The 19,824-nt window shown below is 46.4% G+C and overlaps 1 protein-coding gene across 3 annotated transcripts in view; it reads right to left on the reverse strand.

The window, feature by feature from the left end:
* Positions 1-19,824, reverse strand: part of USP24 (ubiquitin specific peptidase 24) — a 1,909,144-nt gene that overhangs the window by 1,419,942 nt on the left and 469,378 nt on the right. The gene's annotated exons all lie outside the window — the stretch shown is intronic.

Here is a 19,824-nt window from a genome sequence, read left to right on the forward strand (position 1 = left end):
CATACTGGATAATTTGTCTCACCCATCTGTCTGTGGTAATTGCATTCCAGACTGGTAGGAATTGTTTGACTCTGCCTCCGACTGGTGTTAGATGGTCTGGAGGGAGTGTGGTGAAGTCACTGTGGTGTTATTGCCGCCACGTCCTCTGCCCTTGTTATTATTGCCCCTATAACCTCCCCTGTTGGAGCCTTTATTAAAGGAACTTTGGGTGTTGCTTTTATATTTAGAGGAAGTCTGTGAAGTGTTGCCTCGTGCGGTGCCTCTGTAGGAGGAGCGACGAAAGGAACCTCTATGTTGTTGAAACTCCAGTTCGCCCATAGATTTAGCAGTTTCGGTATCTTTTTTCATTTTGTCTAAAATGGTATCTACTGCAGGGCCAAACAGGAAGTCTTGATTAACTGGTTGGTTGAGGATGGTGGATTGCACCTCGTTATTAAACCCAGAGATGCGTAGCCACGCGTATCCGCGTAGTAATACGCTAGTATTAATGGATCAGGCTGCTGTGGCAGCTGCGTCAAGCGCACATTTAATGGAAGCATTAGTAATAAATTTGCCTTCCTGTATGAGGTCGTTAGCCTGAGCTTTGAAATGTTCTGGCAGGTGTTGAAGTGAACCTTCAAGCTGGTCGTAGTGTGCTATCGTAGCGAGCTAGTAGAGCCTGTGTGTTTGCAATCCTCCATGAATTAGCAGCCTGTGAGGCCACTCTTTTGCCTGAGGCTTCCAATATTTTAGACTCCTTGTCAGGAGGTGGAGCATCTCCTGTTTGTGAGTTAGCTCCTTTGCGAGCGTTTGCTAATATTAGTGAGTCTAAAGGCAACTGGCACTTAATGTAAGCAGGGTCTGTAGGGCCACCTTATATTTCTTCCCAATCCTGGGATTGAGTACACGTGCTCTGGCTGGGTCTTTGAATACATCTGGCGTGTGTTTTAATACCCCTTTCGGCATAGGAAGTGTCCTGACATTTTTCTCAGAGGTAGGAAAAGTGTCAAATAGAAAATCTTCTTCTATTGGGTCAGTGTGCATGTCTACCTTGTGGTATTTTGCTGCCCTGTCTAGCAGTTGGTTAAACACAATGGTGTCGTCGGTAGGCGAAGGCTTTGTAGGGTATGGGGAGGTGTCAGGGTTGGGTAGTGTGTCATATGGATCGTTCTGATCCTCCCATGTGTCATCCTGTGCATGTGGATCCTCTGGTTCGTTAAAGTCATCCTGAGGGTCTTCCCCCATGTTATCCTCATCATTATAGTCTGAATGTGTAGGAGAGTAGGGCACAAAGGGCATATTAGGATAGAAAGGAGGAGTAGTAAAAGGCCTAGAGGGAGACGTCCCAAAGTCATTTTTCTTTAGACAACAGGGGAAGGAGTGTCTGTGTGCAATGGTCTCTTTTTGCGGTAATAAACTGTAACTTTGCCAGTTTCCGGGTTTATGTACACTTTAGATTGTTCCTCTGATTCGAGATCGGGATGGAAGAGTTCTTCCTCTACTGTCCGTGGCTTTGGCGCATGTTTTTGGCTTACTGACTTGTTTGTGACCTTTCGGCTCGAGGGCCTTTGGTTGTGGAGTCTTTTTCGGCTCGAATGTTGCTTTGGGGTCGGTAACCTTTTTTGGTTCGACGTCTTTTGATGGTTTAGCAGTCTTTTTCGATTTGGTGACTTTGTTTGGGTCGACGACCTGTTTCCGATCGACCGGAGCTTTTGGTTCAATAAGTTTTTTATGCTCTACAGCTTTTTTAGGCTCAATGTTTTTGGTCGAATCGATGACTTTTTTAGGTTCAACGGGCTTTGTGGTGTGATCTTGTTTTTGTTGATCAACACTCATTTTAGGATCGACGGCCTTCTTTGGTTCGGGTGTTCTTTTTGGATCGACGACCTGCTTTGGTTAGAGGCTCTTCTTCGGCTCGATAGCTATCGAGTCAATAACCTATTTTGGTTGGGCTACCTTCTTTGGTTCGACCACCTTCTTCAGTTCGGCAACCTTTGGTTAGACTACCTTTGGCTCTACAGCCTTCTTCGGTTCGATGACCTTCGGTTCGACAACCTTCTTGGGGAGAATGGTACTTGGTCCTGGGCTATGGGAAGGCTTTATTTTGGTCTTCTGAGCCGAGCCAGAAGGCGGGGCTTCTGAAGGAGTTTGTCGATCTCGGCTAAGGGCTTTAGGCGATTCTTCGACCGGAGCCTTCGGTTTCAGAATGAGCGGTGTTGGGGGCTGTGTACTCACTGTTTGCCCCGGCGGGATCTGGTCATCGGAGTCTGACTGGTCCTCAACCGTGACAATCTCTAGATCCGAGTCCGCCGCTTCTGGGAGGTAGTGTTCATCATCGACGGTTCCGGTCACTGCATCTCTTGCCTAGCGGCCCGTCGAATGCGGATGGTCTTTTTCGAACGGAATTGGGCACACGCTGGGCAATTTTCTTTGTTGTGCTCCGGTGATAAGCACTTGTTGCATACTGTATGTTTGTCAGTATGCGGGAATTTGGAGTGGCATTGTGGGCACCTTTTGAACGGGCATTTTTCCATCAACAGCAGGCCCACGTGGCGTCGAAAGGCCCAACAGCCTGCGTCGACGATCGGATCAAGATGAAAAGTTTGGTCGAGTCAAGAAGTACCGAGCGAGAACAATATCGACGAAGTCGAAGGCCTTTTGGCCTTTTAAAGAAGTTTAGTTTTGGTTCCGAAGTTGGAGTAGAGGAATAACATCCACACCCAATGGCGGAAAAAAACAATCTGAGGATGGAGAAGATGCCCATGTGCACTGTAGTCCAGGGGAGGAGTCACCCATCTCGTGATACTTCGAAGACTCTTCAAGGACAATAAGGTGCAATCATACTGAAACCCAAAACTATGCGGCGATCTATGCACAAGATATGAATTCAGCAGCCCACATACCTCGAACAGAGGCTTTTCTGAAATGCAGGTCCTATATTATTCAATGCTTTATAAGCTAGGCAGAGTGCCTTAAACTTAATGCGTTGTGCCACTGGCAACCAGTGAAGTTTCTGGACCTCCTCTTTGATTGATTGATTGATACTTAGGTACATTCAGTAAAGGCCTGGCTGAGGCATTCTGCACCATTTGATGTTTTTTTAGATGTTTCTGTAACCCAAGGTAAAGGTCGCTAAAATAGTCTAATTTTGATAGCACTAAAGTAGTTACCACCGTCCTCCTAAGGTCTGGGGGGGATATAGGGCATTACCTTCTTAAGTTTCTTTATCAAGTAGAATGAGGCTGAAACTGTGGCGTTGGTTTGTTGGGAATAGGTGAGTTTGCTGTCAATCAGCACCCCAAGGTTTTTTTGGCTTTTTCTACTGGCTTCGGGAGCTCTCCGATATCAGCCAGCCACCATAATCCATCCCATTTAGGTTGAAGGTTACCAAAAATCACCACTTCGGTTTTATCCAAATTCAGCTTGAGGCAATGGCTTCTCATCCAGTAGCTAATTTCCCTCATGCATTTTTGAAACTGCATTGCAGGGGATGTTTGATTTTTATACACCGTGAGCACAATCTGAGTCGGCATATGATGTCAGATTGAAACCTAACTGTTGTATTAAATGAGCCAATTCTGACATGTAGACGTTAAATACGGATGGGCTCAGCGACGAACCCTGAGGAACCCCACATTGGAGTACGTAGGGGGTTGCTTGAAACTGATCCATGGCCAAAGTCTGTTTTCTGTTTTCAGGAACGGCAATCTTAAAGATAGAGCTAGATTATTGACCCCTATTCTTTTCAAACACAGTAGCAGTGTATCATAGTGCACCGTATCAAAGGCCACTGACAAATCAAGGAGGATTACAACAGCTGCAGACACTTTATCCATCACTGCTCTGATCTCCTGGGTGGCCTTGAGAAGTGCTGTCTCCGTGCTGTGCCTTGGGCAGAAACCAAATTGGGAGGGATCAAGTAATTCTTATTCTTGAATGAATTGTGTTAGGTGGTTGTTCACTTTTTTTTCCACCCTGTTTGCAGGGAAAGGCAGCCTAGCAATTGGACGATAGTTACTAGTTATTGATGTGCTTTCTTTAATAAAGGGAGAATGGCTGCATCTTTCCAAATCGCTGGGAAAGTGCCTGAGGAAAACATACTATTAAATATAATTATCAGTATAGAGTTTACCTCCCTAGCAATGTTTTTTTTAAACTGCAGAAGGGCAAGGGTCCAACGGAGAACCTGATGAGATTCCTGGACACTTTTTCCCAAGAGCTCACTAGACACCTGTGAGAAAAACAAAAGACCGTTATCTTCGGTCTCAGTAATAAGGGACTCCTTGACTGGCTTATTGGGGATGGTAGAGAAAATCTTATATATGTCATTGACTGTAATCCTAATTTCACTGGTAATATTATCACCTAAGAGTTGACTACTCCCTGGAGTTGTTCTGTTAGGTGTGGCCATAAGCTTCTTTACCACCCAAAATAACTCTTTTGCTGAGTTTTTGGCATGCCCAATCCATCGGGAGGAAAAAGTCCTTTTTTAAGTGACTAGTAAGGATTTATACTTAGCTAGTGCAAATTTATAACTGTTTTTTTCTTCTGCCTCATATTTAATTCTCCAAAGCATTTCCAGGCTGCAGAATTTTTGTTTCTCTTGTCGCAGAGCTTTAGTAAACCAGGGGGATGATGGTTGACTGCGATTCACAGAGTTTTAACAGATCGGCACTGTAGCCTTAAGGGCGTCATTAAGCCAGTCTGTATATTCCTCAGCAGCTTGGTCCACCTGCGTGCTCAGAATCGGCTGTGTCTGTTCCAGTTGGAGTTCAAGCATGTTTTACCTATCTTACTCCATGCTTTGTAAGTATTTTTCTGCGTTTTAGCAACCCTAGTTACAAGTGTTGTTTGAACTGGATAATCAAATATAATTAGATCCCAAGATGCACTAGTCTGGCCACTCATAAAAGAAATGGCAGAACCCTTCTCTTGGCATTCAGAGAACCAAGAGGTAAGGCTACCAAAGAGGCCACACAACCCTGAATAACCTATTTGAAACAGGGCTCCCCTATCCTTCCAGGGTGCCAGACAGTCTAAACAATGGGGCTGCTCCTCTCACAAGTGCTCCACATTTGCTTCAGCTTTGAATCTCGCCTTTTGGGCCAACACCTGTGTGATGGCCTGCAGGACAGAAGCAACATATCTCTCCAGGGCAGGCCCTTATTGTCTCTTTTCCAGGTAGTCCTTAGCACTCTCGCTGGGAGGGCAGACGAGCTGTCTTGGAGTCAAGCTCCATGTATAGTTTTAAAGGCACAGGAGACTGAAGGCCACAAAGTGGCAACTTTATAGAAGTTGGACATAGTAACTTGTTGAATTAATTTTTACTTGAAAATCAAGTCAGGTTTAAGGTATCAAGATGTTTGATACCTTGGCGTATCAATCTTGGTTGCACCGTTCGCGAGTTAACACAGATGAGGGGTCCGCGTGTAACCTTCACTCGCTAATAGGGCAACAAAGTCTTTCAGCAGTAAGAATAAAGGTTTCAAATTTTTACTACCAGAACAAAAATACATTAGGGCTCGGTAGACCTGCCAAATGGGTGACGCATATGTTTGAGGGTGACATTTGAAGTTGTCATAGCTTTAAATGGAAAAATCATGCGAGAGCAGGTGCTGGGAGATGTGGCAGGGTCATGGCAGGTTGAGGACCAGTCTTGTGGCTGCGCTTTGGATTTTCTGTAGTTTGCGGGTGAGGTTTTTGTTTATTCCGGCACAGAGTGCATTGCTGTAGTCGAGCCTGCTGGTGACCAGGGAGTGAGTGACGGTCTTTCTGTGTTCGAGGGGGATCCATGTGCAGGTCTTACGTAGTAGGTGGAGGGTGTGGAAGAAGGAGGATGAGACAGAGTTAATCTGGCGGTCCATTTTGAGCTATGAGTTGGGTGTCGTCTGCATATGCATATGACACAATGTTGAGTCTATAGGATCTGACGATGGGGGCGTGGGGAGCTGTGTAGATGTTGAAGATCGTAGGACTGAGGGAGGACTCCGCAGGTAGTAGATGTAGGGTCCGAGAGGAAAGGGGGGAGTCTGACCCGCTGCGTTCTGCCGGAGAGAAAGGAGCAGATGCAGTCGAGGGCCCTGTCTTTGGATCCCTGCGTCGTGGAGTCTGTGTATTAGGGTGAGGTGAGAGACTGTGTCGAACGCCGCTGAGAGGTCGAGGAGGATGAGGGCTGCTGTTTCTCCTTTGTCCAGTAAGGTACGGATGTCGTCTGTTGCCGCGAGGAGGGCGGTTTCCGTACTGTAGTTTTTTCTGAAGCCGGATTGGGAGGAGTCGAGGATGTTTTGCTCTTCGATGAATGTGGCGAGTTGGCTGTTGATGGCCTGCTCAATGACTTTCGCTGGGAACGGGAGCAGGGAGATGGGTCTGTAGTTTTTGAGGTCGGTGGGGTCCACCGAGGGTTTCTTCGGAGGGGATTGATCTCAGCGTGTTTCCACTCGGGGAACGAGGCGGTTGCCAGGAAACGGTTGATGGTGTGGCAGCGCATGGGTGCGATGGGGTTGGCGGCGCTGTTGAAAATGTGGTGGGGACAGGGGTCTGTGGGGGCCGCGGAGTGGATTGTTTATTGTCTTTAGTGTGTCTTCAGTGGTGAGGGCTGTCCAGTTGTCTATCGCTCGCTTCAGGGTGTCGGGGTGGTTGGTGAGGGTTCAGTGTGTTGGTTGTCTTCTTCGAAGTGGTCATAGATGCTCTTGATTTTGTGGTGGAAAAAGGTGCTGAGCTTGTCGCAGAGGTCTTGTGAAGGAGGGATGTCGGTGGACTCGCTGGTGGGTTGGCCAAACTCCTTGATAATGTTGAAGAGTTCTTTGCCTTTGTGTGCATTAGTGGAGATTCGGTCTTCAATCGTTTTTTTCCTCGTTTTTTTTCTGATGAGTTGGTGGTGGACGTTGGTGGCGGCTCTGAAGTTGCTGTGGGCTTCTGTGGATATGGTGTTGCTCCAGGCCTTTGCAAGGTGGCGGCAAGTGAGTCTGGACTATCGAAGTTCGGTGTTGAACCATTTAGCTTTCTTGGCGTGGGTGGTGGTGTTTTTCTTGAGGGGGGCTACGGTGTTGCTGCTGTCTGAGATCTATCTGTGCAGGGTTTGGGCTGTGGTGTTGGGGTCGTTTTCCGCGAAGGTTGGGGTGGAGTTGCTGAGTGATTATGTTAGCTGGTCGTCGGTGATTCTGGTTGTTTCTTCGTGAGGACAGGTGCTGGTGTCTGTGGATGGTGGGTGTTCTGAAGGTGAAGTCGAGGTATCGATGGTCAGTCCAAGGGAGTTCGGTGGTGTGGCTGAAGGTGATGGAGTATCCTGTTGTGAAGAGGGGGTGGAGGGTGTGTCTTGCTGAGTGCGTGGGTTCGGTCATGATCTGGCGGAGTCAATGTTGTGGAGGTTGTCCAGGAGGGATGAGCTGCTGGGGTCCAGTTGGTTGTCGAGGTAAAAGTTGAGGTTTCCCAGTAGGGTGTGGTTGATGGACGTGATGGCATGCAGGAAGATGATGTCCGTGATGGAGTTGGCGAGAAGTCAGCTGGGTCCAGGGGGCCGGTACATGACGGTTCCTCGTAGGGTGGAGGTAGGGCTGGCCAGTATCTTGAAGTGAAGGAGTTCCATTAGGTCTGTGGACTCGTCAGGGAGTGTGCTCAGGCGGAGGGTGGATTTGTGGACGATGGCAATTCCTCCTCCCGGGCTGGTGCGGTAGTCCTTCCTGGAGATCTTGTATCCTTGGTTAATAGGGATGGCGATGTCCGGTCCAGAGGTGGTGTTGGTCCAGGTTTCGGTAAAGAATGCGAGGTCCGAGGTGGGTCTGTAGAGGAGGTCCCAGATTTCCGTGGCATGTTCGTGGAGGGATCGGACGTTGAAGAGGATGCATTGCAGGGTCTTCAGTTCGGTTCTTGCGGGCGGGTTGCACTGGGTCCTTGGTCTTATCGGTGCTGCAGGTGTGTCGGCAGAGGTGACAGCTGAAGGGTCCGTGGGTGTCGGCTAGTGATGCTAGTTTGCAGTTGTTGTTGTGGCCTGGGTTGAGAGCGTGGAGTGCCACTGGGTCATAGCGTTGGCGGTGCAGAGATCCAGGATTCCTGGTGCTGGTCACAGTCGGGTCGCTGACAGGCACAGACGGGCTTGCCTATGGCGTGCCAGCGGCGCAGCCGCCATTAAGTAGGGGTTGGGGAGGGTTGGACAGTTGGAAGGCGGGAGTGGGGAGGGGAGCTGGTCGCACTGGTCGTGCGTGGGGGGTGGGGGGAGGGGTTAGGGCCACAGGGGCCGCAGCGGCAGGGAAAAACGGGATGAAACGGCAAAAGGAAAAAGGCAAAGAGAAAAGTGCAAACAAGACAGCAAAAGTGGAAGACAGAGTGGAGGTAGGGGGAGATTGAGATGAGGGTAGGAAACAAGTGAAAAACGAAGGAAAGACACAGTAGGAGAGTGAAGGGGGAGCTTGAGTGAGAGGAAAACAACAGAAAATGGAGGAAAGACCCAGAAGGAGAGTGAAGGAGGGAGATGGAAGTGAGGGAAAAAAACAAGTGAAAAATTAAGAGAAAAAGCGGAGCGAGAGAATGGAGACAGAGGTCCACTGGACCACCCGGGATGAGGCGCAGGTGTAACCTGCGGGTGGAGGAGGGCCTCGAACAACAACACTCTAGAGTGCAGGGGCTTGGGGGAAGTCCTCACTTAATGGCGGAGCTGCGAGGGAGGGAGAGCAATTTCACTGACAATGAGTCAGTGGTCTTGCTCGCCTGTCCCCGCAGTGGCCTCCATTAAGTAGGGGTCGGGAAGGGTTGGACAGCTGGGAGGCGGGGAATGGAGCTGGATTGGGCCAGTCGCACTGGTCGAGCTGGGTGGGGTGGGCGGAGGCAGCATGGCGGGGCTAAAGGGATGAAAAAGGCAAAAGGAAAAAGGCAAAAAGAGAGAAAAGTGCAAATAAGGCAGCAAAAGTGCAAGAAAGAGTGGAGGAAAGAAACAGAGGACACAGAAAGAGAGCGGGAGATTGAGATGAGGGTAAAAAAACTAGTGAAAAACTGAGGAAAGTTATAGAAGGAGAGTGAATGAGGGAGCTTGAAATGAGAGGAAAACGACAGAAAATGGAGATAAGACCCAGAAGGAGAGCGAATGAGGGAGTTAGAAGTGAGGGGAAAAACGAGGGAAAAAGGAGAGAAAAAGCAGAGCGAGAGAATGGAGACAGAGGTCCACTGGACCACCAGGGATGAGGGCCTCGAACACCAACACTGGAGAGTGCAGGGGCTCGGGGGAAGGCCTCACTTAATGGTGGAGCTGCGAGGGAGGGAGAGCAATTTCACTGACGAGTCAGTGGTCTTGCTCCCTGGGGGTAATGCTAATGTACAGGCCCTGGGTTTCATATACTAGGGATTTCAAGGCAAGTTAGCCTTTGCTAAATGGGTATAGCCAATATAACATACACGTTTTGGGGTCAGGGCACTGGGGTCATATTAGCAGGCCTCTGTGCACTCTCAGTCAAAAAACCAAAAGCATCAGTCAAATCTAGGGGTGACCATACTAAACAAGGCATTTCCATACAATTTGAATCTACAGAAACCCATACAACAAACATAGTTCCAGTGTCTCTGACATTAACTTTACCACCATCAAAAATGAGGCACGTTTGTCTGATGGAGGTCAGACTGGAACAGAAGTACTCTTCTGAGGATGCTTCTGTGCTGCTACTTTTTCATAATTTCAAAAAACGGTCCATGTTTAAACATTTTGCTGCAAGCAGATGATCTGCCTTATCAACGTTGCTTCTAGAGTATTGATTAAGCGACCTCCAATGCCTTCAGGTCTGATTTAAATAAAGCAGATAAACTAACCAGATTTGTTATCCGTTTATTTAGATTTTTTTCATTTCCTTCTCAAACAGTGACTTTCATTTTGTTGCTTCTTGAAGAATTAAATAGATCATATGTGTAGGGATGACTTCTGGTGCTGCAAATCTTGGAGCCAAGCCAGACCTTGGAAGTGAGGGGTCTGAAACCGCAGGAATCAAAACCAGTGCAAACCTCTCGGTTGTGCGTGTCCGTGATGAGGAGTTTGGATAGCTGATGCATAAGGTTACCAGGGTAGAAAGAAATAATCAGACTGGCCTGTGGCTAAAGCAGTTGGAATCACCACAGAGACAGGCATTGAAGGAAAAGTTGGGTTTCTGGAGGGTGCACCAGTGGATCTGACTTGTAGAATATTAAAACTATTCAATCACTGTTCTCACTTTAGCAGGTACTTACCTTTTATGGTACAGAAGACTGAAAACTTTCCTGCAGTGGATACAGTCCAGAAGATAATGTATATGCCTATTCCTCCGTGGGCCACTTATTGTGGCACTATTGGACTAGTATGAATGGAAGGAAATGGAAAACTTTTTTTTTTTTTTTGTGATGTTAGTTCTCTGGACATTTCTCCCCAAGGAGAAACTGGCTCTGCAATGAAAATAAAAGTGCCCTTGGAAGGGATACAGAACTGAAAGTATGAATTCTCTGTGAGTGAGGAAATGCAATGCTTGGCTTCCTCTCCCTTTTAAAACACATCAAGACACAAAGACCACATATTCGTATTATGCTTGGAAGATAAGTACAACAAGTAACAAAGGAATCTCTCAGACAAATTAAAAGGGATTTAAACCTTGAGGACTTTGGAGGAGACATGGCAGTGAAAACACCATAGATTCTCTGTTTTAATGGGTGAAACAAACTCTAGCTTAGGCTCTGTAAAACAGGCTACAAGAAAATGACACCAGATGCCCCTTTTGTTTCCAGCGTAATAATTTTGGAGCATGTTCTGCATTTTAATATCTACAGCTTGACAGTACTTGCAGTCTAGCATGGGAATACTTCAATTTGAAAAGCTACTGTCCTTACAGACTCAATTTAAAAGGAAAATGCTACCAGTATGCATCTGTTCTTGACATGTAGAGCTGCAGATTCTCACACTTCGCATTAGATCGCCATATGATGTTGGGCTCGGATGTTTGCAGGTTGTGGGCGTCTTGGGGTGCGGAGAGAGAGGGGTGGAGAGAGAGGGGCGGAGAGAGAGGGGTGCAGAGAGAGAGGGGTGCGGAGAGAGAGGGGTGCGGAGAGAGAGGGGTGCGGAGAGAGAGGGGTGCGGAGAGAGGGGTGCAGACAGAGGGGTGCAGACAGAGAGGGGTGCAGACAGAGAGGGGTGCAGACAGAGAGGGGTGCAGACAGAGAGGGGTGCAGACAGAGGGGTGCAGACAGAGAGGGGTGCAGACAGAGAGGGGTGCAGACAGAGAGGGGTGCAGACAGAGAGGGGTGCAGACAGAGAGGGGTGCAGACAGAGAGGGGTGCAGACAGAGAGGGGTGCAGACAGAGAGGGGTGCAGACAGAGACAAGCCTAAGACAAGCCCGTCTGTGCCCGTCCGAGCCAGATCCGGGCCCAGGGCCACCCCCCCTGGTCTAGCTGCCATTCATGATTCCACATCTACCCTATGCTACACCTCCACACAGCTGAAACAGTGGAACACAGGTGTGGGTAGGTCTTGTCAAGTACTATTGCCATGTAAACATCTGCCTACCACACCTATATCATGTGTAGGTTGCGCTTTTTCTTTGCCACCCCCACGGCATGCGACAAACACTACATCCTACTCCCAGGAAACCCCCAGCGCTTCCCCATCAACTAGCCAATTTGTAAAAGCAGCATTAATCAATGTACGCTCACTCCCCCAACATAGTCTGGTAATAAGGGAGACTATTATTAACCAAGAACTGGATATACTTCTTATTACCGAGTCATGGGGAGACAAAGCATCTGGTCCTGATTTCGTACTGGCTACTCCAGAAGGCTATTGTGTAGCTAGACAAGATAGGATTTCAGGGCGAGGTGGAGGTTTAGCCATCATTTACAGGGACACCTATCGAACAAAATGTGATCCTATTCACAGCACTAACTGCGAAGCTATGGCATTCGCTATCAATCTTACCCAGAAACAAGCTTTTAAAGGGACACTTGTGTACAGACCTCCAGGAACACGTACCAAATTTTTAGCAGCTCTTACTGATATCACGGAATCAGTAATAGGTTCACCAAATTATACGATTCTTGGGGACTTCAATTTCCCGCTTGAAAACATGGAAAATCATGATACAGCCCAACTTGTCGCTGACATGCAGGCAACAGGACTGCAGCAGCTAGTGAGGGGCCCCACGCACAACGCTGGGCACACACTGGACGGCTTATTTACCAACGACCCCAAAATTGAGACATCAGTAGTACTTCCTTTGATATGGTCTGACCATCAAGCTATAATTTTCAGGATCAAACTGTTACCACTCAATCCTTCTCAGATTAAAGTCTGCCCGCTAGTGGGGGCACGGATGTGGAATAAGGCAGATATGCCGCATTTTATGAATCTCCTGATGTCATCTATTCCAGAAAACATAGGTGATACTGAGACCATGTCCACTAATTTTCAGGAATGGATTTTAAAGGCAGCCAACCAAGTTGCACCGGAAAAATGTTATCGCCCCAATAGAGCTACTCCATCTGCTCAATGGTACACAGAGGAACTGCGCCTCCAGCGTCAGTACTGTAGAAATCTTGAAAGGCGATGGAGGAAACATTACAGTCCCTCTGCTAAGCAAGATTATAAGAGCGCTCTAGCAATTTACAAAAAAGCTATTAACACGCAAAAGAATCTCTTTTACACTGGCCAAATTGAGCAAGCACACAACTCAGCCAGGATGCTCTTTCAAGTGGTGAATTCTCTTTCTATTCCAATTGGACCTATAATTGAGAACTCGCAGGAATTATGTGATTCATTAGCCACTTTCTTTAAAACCAAGGTGATGGACATCTATTCCACTTTTTCTAATGAACAGGCAGGAATTATACCCATCATTTATCCAGTACCCAATCATTCCTCCTTTGATCAGTTTCAACCAGCTACTGAAGATCAGATCAGTGCGCTGATTTGTAAGATCAAATCAGGCTCCCCACTCGATCCTTGCCCCCCTACTACAATGAATAAACTACAGAACGTTATTACACAGCCCCTAACTGAAATATGCAACTCCATATTTAAATCTGGTGTCTACCCAGAAAGCTGGAAGAAGGCCATTGTTAAACCTTTAATTAAAAAGCCTTCCTTAGACCCCACTATTTCGTCCAACTACAGGCCTATTGCCTGCCTTCCCTTCACGTCGAAAATCATAGAGGCAATTATGAATAAACAGCTCTCAGAGTTTATTGAACATCATAAACTCTTAGATGACATTCAGTTCGGGTTCCGGAGGGAACACTGAACTGAGACAGCACTAAGAAAAGCCTCGGACGAAATTAGAGAGATTATGGACTCAGGAGGAGCTGCAGTTCTAATTCTATTGGACCTGTCGGCGGCCTTTGACACTTTCGGCCATACCATCTTGGTCGACCGTGTTCGCACCCTTGGGATCAATCATCTGGCCAAAGACCTTATAGCCTCCTTTTTAGCCAACCGTAGACAGGCAGTAAAGCTGGGCAATTATTATTCACCCACTATTGAATTGCCTTGTGGGGTCCCTCAAGGATCCTCGTTAAGTCCTACACTTTTCAACATTTATGTTTCGGACTTGGCGAGGGTCATTAAATCCCATGGGATGCGTTTAACCACCTACGCCGATGATACCCAGCTCGTGTTGGCGGTGCACAAGAATGGCCCCGTGGTAGCAGCTAAGTTTCAGGAGGGATTACTGGATGTACAATCTTGGATGCACGGTAACTGCCTGAAACTTAATGCGGAGAAGACTGAGGTTATGACCTTCGGCACAATTTCCCCAGAATGGTCTCACACATGGTGGCCCAGTCAGATAGAGCCGCCCCCCCCGCCCCCGCCACCCCCCCCCCCCCGGTGCCAGCCACCAAGGTCAGGAATCTGGGAGTGATTTTTGATAACAGGTTATCTTTTGGATGCCACGTTAACAAGGTGGTTTCGGCTACTTTCTTTGTACTGAAGATAATTAAAAAAAACGTTTCCGTATTTACCAGTATCTGCAGGAAAAACGCTAGTTACCACCCTAGTATTTTCAAAATTAGATTATGGAAATGCTCTCTTTCTTGGTACACACAAATATATCTTAAATAAGCTTCAGTCCGTCTAAAACATGGCAGCACGGATCCTGCTTAACATCCCTAGACGACATTCCACTTCTGCAGCCATACGCCATCTCCATTGGTTAAGGGTCGAGAGCAGGATCAAATTTAAAGCTCTTTGCGTAGCCTATAAAGCCATTCACCAGACAGGACCAAAGTTTTTAAAAGAAGCTTTTCAGGTGTACATCCCCAAAAAGAATCTAAGATCAGCAGCAAGCTATCTTTTGACTGTCCCCCACACATGAACGGCCACTTGGGGTGACAGACGATTCTTGGTAACAACTCCTGTACTCTGGAATTCACTCCCTTTGCACATTAAAACTGCTCCCACCCTTATTAACTTCTGCAAATTACTGAAGACTTGGCTTTTCAATCAATGAGAACGTGCTCTGATTTGTGCTGTAATCTAGAGTATCTCGCTGCGCCTAGACACCTTAGGGTATTAGTTGCGTACTAAAAATCACATAAATAAATAAAGAGAGGGGTGTAGACAGAGAGGGGTGTAGACAGAGAGGGGTGTAGACAGAGAGGGGTGTAGACAGAGAGGGGTGTAGACAGAGAGGGGTGTAGACAGAGAGGGGTGTAGACAGAGAGGGGTGTAGACAGAGAGGGGTGTAGACAGAGAGGGGTGTAGACAGAGAGGGGTGTAGACAGAGAGAGGTGTAGACAGAGAGGGGTGTAGACAGAGAGGGGTGTAGACAGAGAGGGGTGTAGACAGAGAGAGGGGTGTGGAGAGAGAGGGGTGTGGAGAGAGAGGGGTGTGGAGAGAGAGGGGAATGGAGAGAGGTGGTGTAGAAAGAGGGGTGTAGAGAGAGGCATAGATGCTTCCATAGCTAGGATTACGAGAGCTTGCCATCTCGGACAGCAAACAGTTTCAGAAGGAGCCTTTGGAGACCACGCTTTTTTTCAAAGGCAACTGATTGCTCATATTGGAGGAGTCAGTTTGTTTGCAGGCATTTTTGTCAGGGACAGGAAAGGCTGTGCCACGATCAGTTGGCAGCAATACATGCACTAGAAATATAAATGTTAGTGCGTGTATCGTTGCCAGCTGATTGCACGAGCATGGCACAGGCTTTGCTGTCACTAATGCTTCTTGTTTAAAATGGTGATGTGACAGGCAGCGATTTCCACTAGTTACATTATACAATGACAGTTCAATATTTTTTGTAGACACTGGTAGATTAATCGGCTGCTCTGTTAAAGACATTTCCTGAGCTGCCGATTAATCCCCCCGTGTATTCAAAAAATATGAAACAGTCAATCATTGTGTAACGTAACTGGTGCTCGTAGAATCGCTACAATTTAACAACAAGTGGGGGCTCTGCTCTGCGCGGAGGAGTGAAGGAGTTGAAGGAGGGGTGGGCGAATAGTGATAGGACCCAGATATTTCGACCACGCCAGATGGACTATTTTGCTTGTCAATGCTTTCTTCCATTCTGCTTTATACATGCCCTACAAAGTAAGCGAAAGGCGATTAATAAAACTATTAAACAAGTAGCTAAATAAAATTCACAATGCAGTAAGAATACACCCGTCACTCGAAGGGGTCAAAGACTGCTGACAGCATTGTTTCCTCACATGTCGTCACCATGAACCAAAAACATGCCTGGCAAGCTCGGATTGGAGAGGAGTAAAATAAAGTAGAAACGATCAGAAACAGAGCCATTCACATGGCCTCCTCTGCACACTCCCATACCCTCTTTGAGATCATAGATGGCCCCGCCCCCTTCTGTTGTGTCATTGTGCCTAGTGTATCCTGTGCCTCAGACACTGCACACTGCTGCGCCATGGGGGAACGCTGCCGCCGAGCGGAAGCTGAAACTAGTGACACTGGTGAGTGAGCGACGCCCTGGCACACTTTTCAACTTGCTCCCTAGCAACGGGACTAAGCGGGACCCGGGCAACAGCAGCTCCAGGGCAACAGCTGCTCCAGTTCTGGACGCAACACAGCTCACTATTGCAGGGCAGCGCGTAAGCGACTCAAGTATGCGGATCAAAAGAAAAGCGCGATTCAGTGCATGGGGGAGGGGGCATATTTACAAGGCCCTTGCGCCGCCTGTTGTCACTTTGAACAAGGGGGAAAAGTGTCGCACCTGAGGCGCAAGGGGTTTGTAAATATGCCCCCCGTTAACTTTTTTGCCTCAAGGCACTATTAATTCTGTGAAAGTAAAATAAATGAAAACAGCTTCTTTCGAAACGCACTTTTGGGCCAGGACATCCCGGTTTCGAAGCAGCTGTTCCGCAGTGTACACCAGAATGGTTCAAAGATGCCTTCTTGAGTAGCAGCTGCTATTTACTACCCTAAGGGCCACCAGCGCTATACAAAATGTTTATTGCAGTTTGAATTTTTTTGATATAGCGTTCACTCCATCAGATTTGTTAATTCACACTACTGTAGATTACAGGGTTGTTAATGACTCAATTCTGCAGTAGGTTTCGAAGTGTGACATTAAAATCTGTGCACTGCAGGCTGGTCACAGACACGATCATTAAGTACCTAAGCTCCAGATGCTCGAAAATATTGTGAATTAGGCTTGGCGCTAGTAAGTGGTGGACCTGGTCGGGAAGAGGGGGCCATGCCCCCTAGCTCTTCTTGTCCTGCTGTACCAGAGGGAAGGCACGTCTGCCTGGCGCCTAAAACTAGGAACATTGCTTGCATTTTATAATTGAAATGCAAGCTCTTTATTTGCGCAAGCAGCACCCACAGCCTACTTTTTTTTCAAATGAATTGTTTACATTCCAAACTTAAGATACATCATAGTCATAGATCCTGTTTCCTGGTCCGGCTTTTTCTCTGGGCGCTGTTTTGGCAACTGTGTATTCTCTAAAATGGTTAAAGTGCAAACATATTACGGGCCCAGTCTGGAAGACAAGTGCTTCGGAGGTTGAACTATAATTTATAAAACAAGGCGAGGAAAGAACATCGGAAGATGAGAAAGAGGGGTGGGGATAATAGAAGGAGATAAGGACGGATAAGCAGAGGCCGGGAGAGGCAAAGAGGCGAGAGTGGAGAAGATAATGAGATAGACGAAAGGAGGAGATCCGGCTGGGAGCTGGGAAAGAGGCTAAAAGGGCTGAAAGGGAGGGGAGAATGCACATAGCACATTCCAATGAAGTCTGGTGCGAGGCGCGGGGGGCGGTGGAGGGGAGTAGGCATATGGTGTTTGAGTGAGCAGCCTTTGATGTTCGAGCGAGTGGGAGGGAACAGCAGGGGGCGGAGAAGCAGATTGCCTTCAAGGCAGGAGGCAGGCAGAAGGCTCGGGCAAGCTCATGCACGAGAGCACATGCACTCATGGAAATCCTCTTTTTTGGAGAGCTTAGTTTAACTCTTGGTTTCACTGCTATAGACTCGTCCTATTCCATTCCTGCGGAATGGAAATAGGCCGAGAGCTAAAAACCTGTACATCTGAGCAATTTGCAGCCCTCATTCTTCAGAAGGCTACAGATATTGGACAATCATCTTGATAGTACAGCTGGGGGAAGCGCAAAGAGATTGACAACACAGGCTTAACAGGGCAATGATATCCTCTTAACAGTGCATTCTTCAGACATTTCACTCAAATATGACATTCAATCGAGACCACTTGTATATGCAGACCAAGGGTTAACATGATCAACGGATTAGTTAAAGTGTCAATGATTGATGAAGATCTGTGGTATCGGTTACAGCACTGGAATCTGCATCCTGAGGGCTCATGAGGTTTCTTCATACCACTTTACATAAGGGAAGGTTCCTGTGCACTCATAATGGAAAAAATGTGACCATAGAATGCCTAATGTTCAATTGGTCCTGGAGAGTTTTAAATCTTGATTTAGACCTATACTAAAAATTAAAGGTAGATCGTGTGAATATCTGGGTACAGTTTATTCATTTTTGAATCTCCCACAATCAAACATGACCTACTATCAATCGTCACGGGCAGTGTTAAGATATCCCATAAAAAGATCCCTTTTGTTGGGTCCGCTAAGCATTGCACCACCCATTTAGCATGGAAAACAACCCTATGACGAAGAATGCCACAAAGGGGGTGAGAGTTCTGTTCTTATAAATAAGGTACTCTAAGTGGGTCCTGTAGAATCACCATAGCAATAGTTACTGCATACAAATCTCCCAATACTTTACCAGGTGGACATCACCTCTGGACTGTCACATTTTTGATGTATTGAATAATGTAAGTAGACATTTAACTCCAAATTGAAAAGATTATCTTCCTATCCAATTCTGAGGAAGCCTATGCCTTTAGCTTCAGGAAATAGGTTTTTGTATTTTTGTACTTATCGAGCTGATGTCTACAGAAATTCCTTACCTTTTGCGGCTCACTTCCTTGGGGCACTTTCTGGTATACAATGCTCTTAATGGAGAAGTACACTTCAAGAGACAGAAGCCAGGAATACCCCCCACGCCACGAGAAGCCTGTTGTACTCTACAGCTGTGTGTGTATTTTTTTGTACTATGATCACTGTGATGTCTTATCACAATTTCTTCACTGTGGTTTAGTGGTGTATGGAATGTTTGATGAATGTGAGGATGTGTGGTATTATTAGATGAATGAAAGATATTTGGTTTATGGGGGTTTTTGTATATATAAAATATGTAAATTAAGAAATTGTATATGTAGAATGAAAATGTGGTTGAAACTATTTTTGTTATGATTATATCTTTCCTGTCTAATAATAAAAAAAGAATAATGTTTTTCTAATAACTGTGTTTTGGGACAATGTTGATGTATATTAAATGAAGGATATACTACCTATGTATTACCGTGTTACCTAGGAGAGGTTTGTTCTTGTTCTACTTGGTTCCCTGCCTCCCTCTCCTGGTATCCTTTGAATTCAGGGACCCTCTTGTTTTTTCAGTACTCTAATGCAGCCAATGATTTTGGGAGGTTGCCTTTGCAACATTTTAATTCTCAACACTGTCAGTGCAGACTGAGCTTTTAGTTGGGGATCTAGCACACAAACAGGCTAGCAAGTGTGGTCTTCTTCTGGCTCTTCGAACCCTGAGTTGAGTCTAGCATGGATAAAATTTGGGAAAGCACATACAGTTAAGGTGAGTCTGATAAATAGATGAGCAGCAGATGGGTAAAGCAGCACGATTAGGAATTTTTCAGCGTGTAAATGTAGATCACTGCATTAGGCCTGGAACTTTAGAAGTGAGCCCAGGTTTTGGATTCCAAAGCATGATACCTGCAAGCAAGCCAGCAGTTACGGATAGGTACCGAGGTTTGAGGGCTCTTACGGGAGACCATGACATAGCAACACCCAGAAGTCATGCACACCAATGGAATGCCTGACTGTAAACACAATACCACTGGGCCTGTAAAAAAAATATTACTTCCACATAGCTTTGTTTCTTAACTCCAGTGAGGACACTGCACAAAGTTGCATAAGAAAAGAAAAACATGCATACACGTAATTCCAATTTCACTTACCACAACCCATTAAAATAACTTTGCATTGCCATTGTTTTTGGGCCCGTTGAAATCACCTGTTTTCCATACTCAGTATTCAAGTACTATCACATTCAGGGGTCATATTATTCTTTAAACAGTTGCACTTGTTATGCAAACTGATATGATTATCTCCTAACTTAAATTTCTATAAAAAGTTTTTGTTATCAAAGCTATGTACTAATGTTATGTTATTTAAGTCTTGTTATAGTGCAAAACTCATCCGCGAGGGGACGTCTCAGCGCATAATTGGCAGGTAGGTGTGATCGATACAGCATTAAAACAACCAGGTTTTACGTTTTTTATTTTTTATTATTCAAGTAGACTTGAGCG

This window comes from Lissotriton vulgaris, chromosome 1_1 (genome assembly GCF_964263255.1).
Source record: "Lissotriton vulgaris chromosome 1_1, aLisVul1.2, whole genome shotgun sequence".
In the NCBI taxonomy this organism is placed as follows: Eukaryota; Metazoa; Chordata; class Amphibia; order Caudata; family Salamandridae; genus Lissotriton; species Lissotriton vulgaris.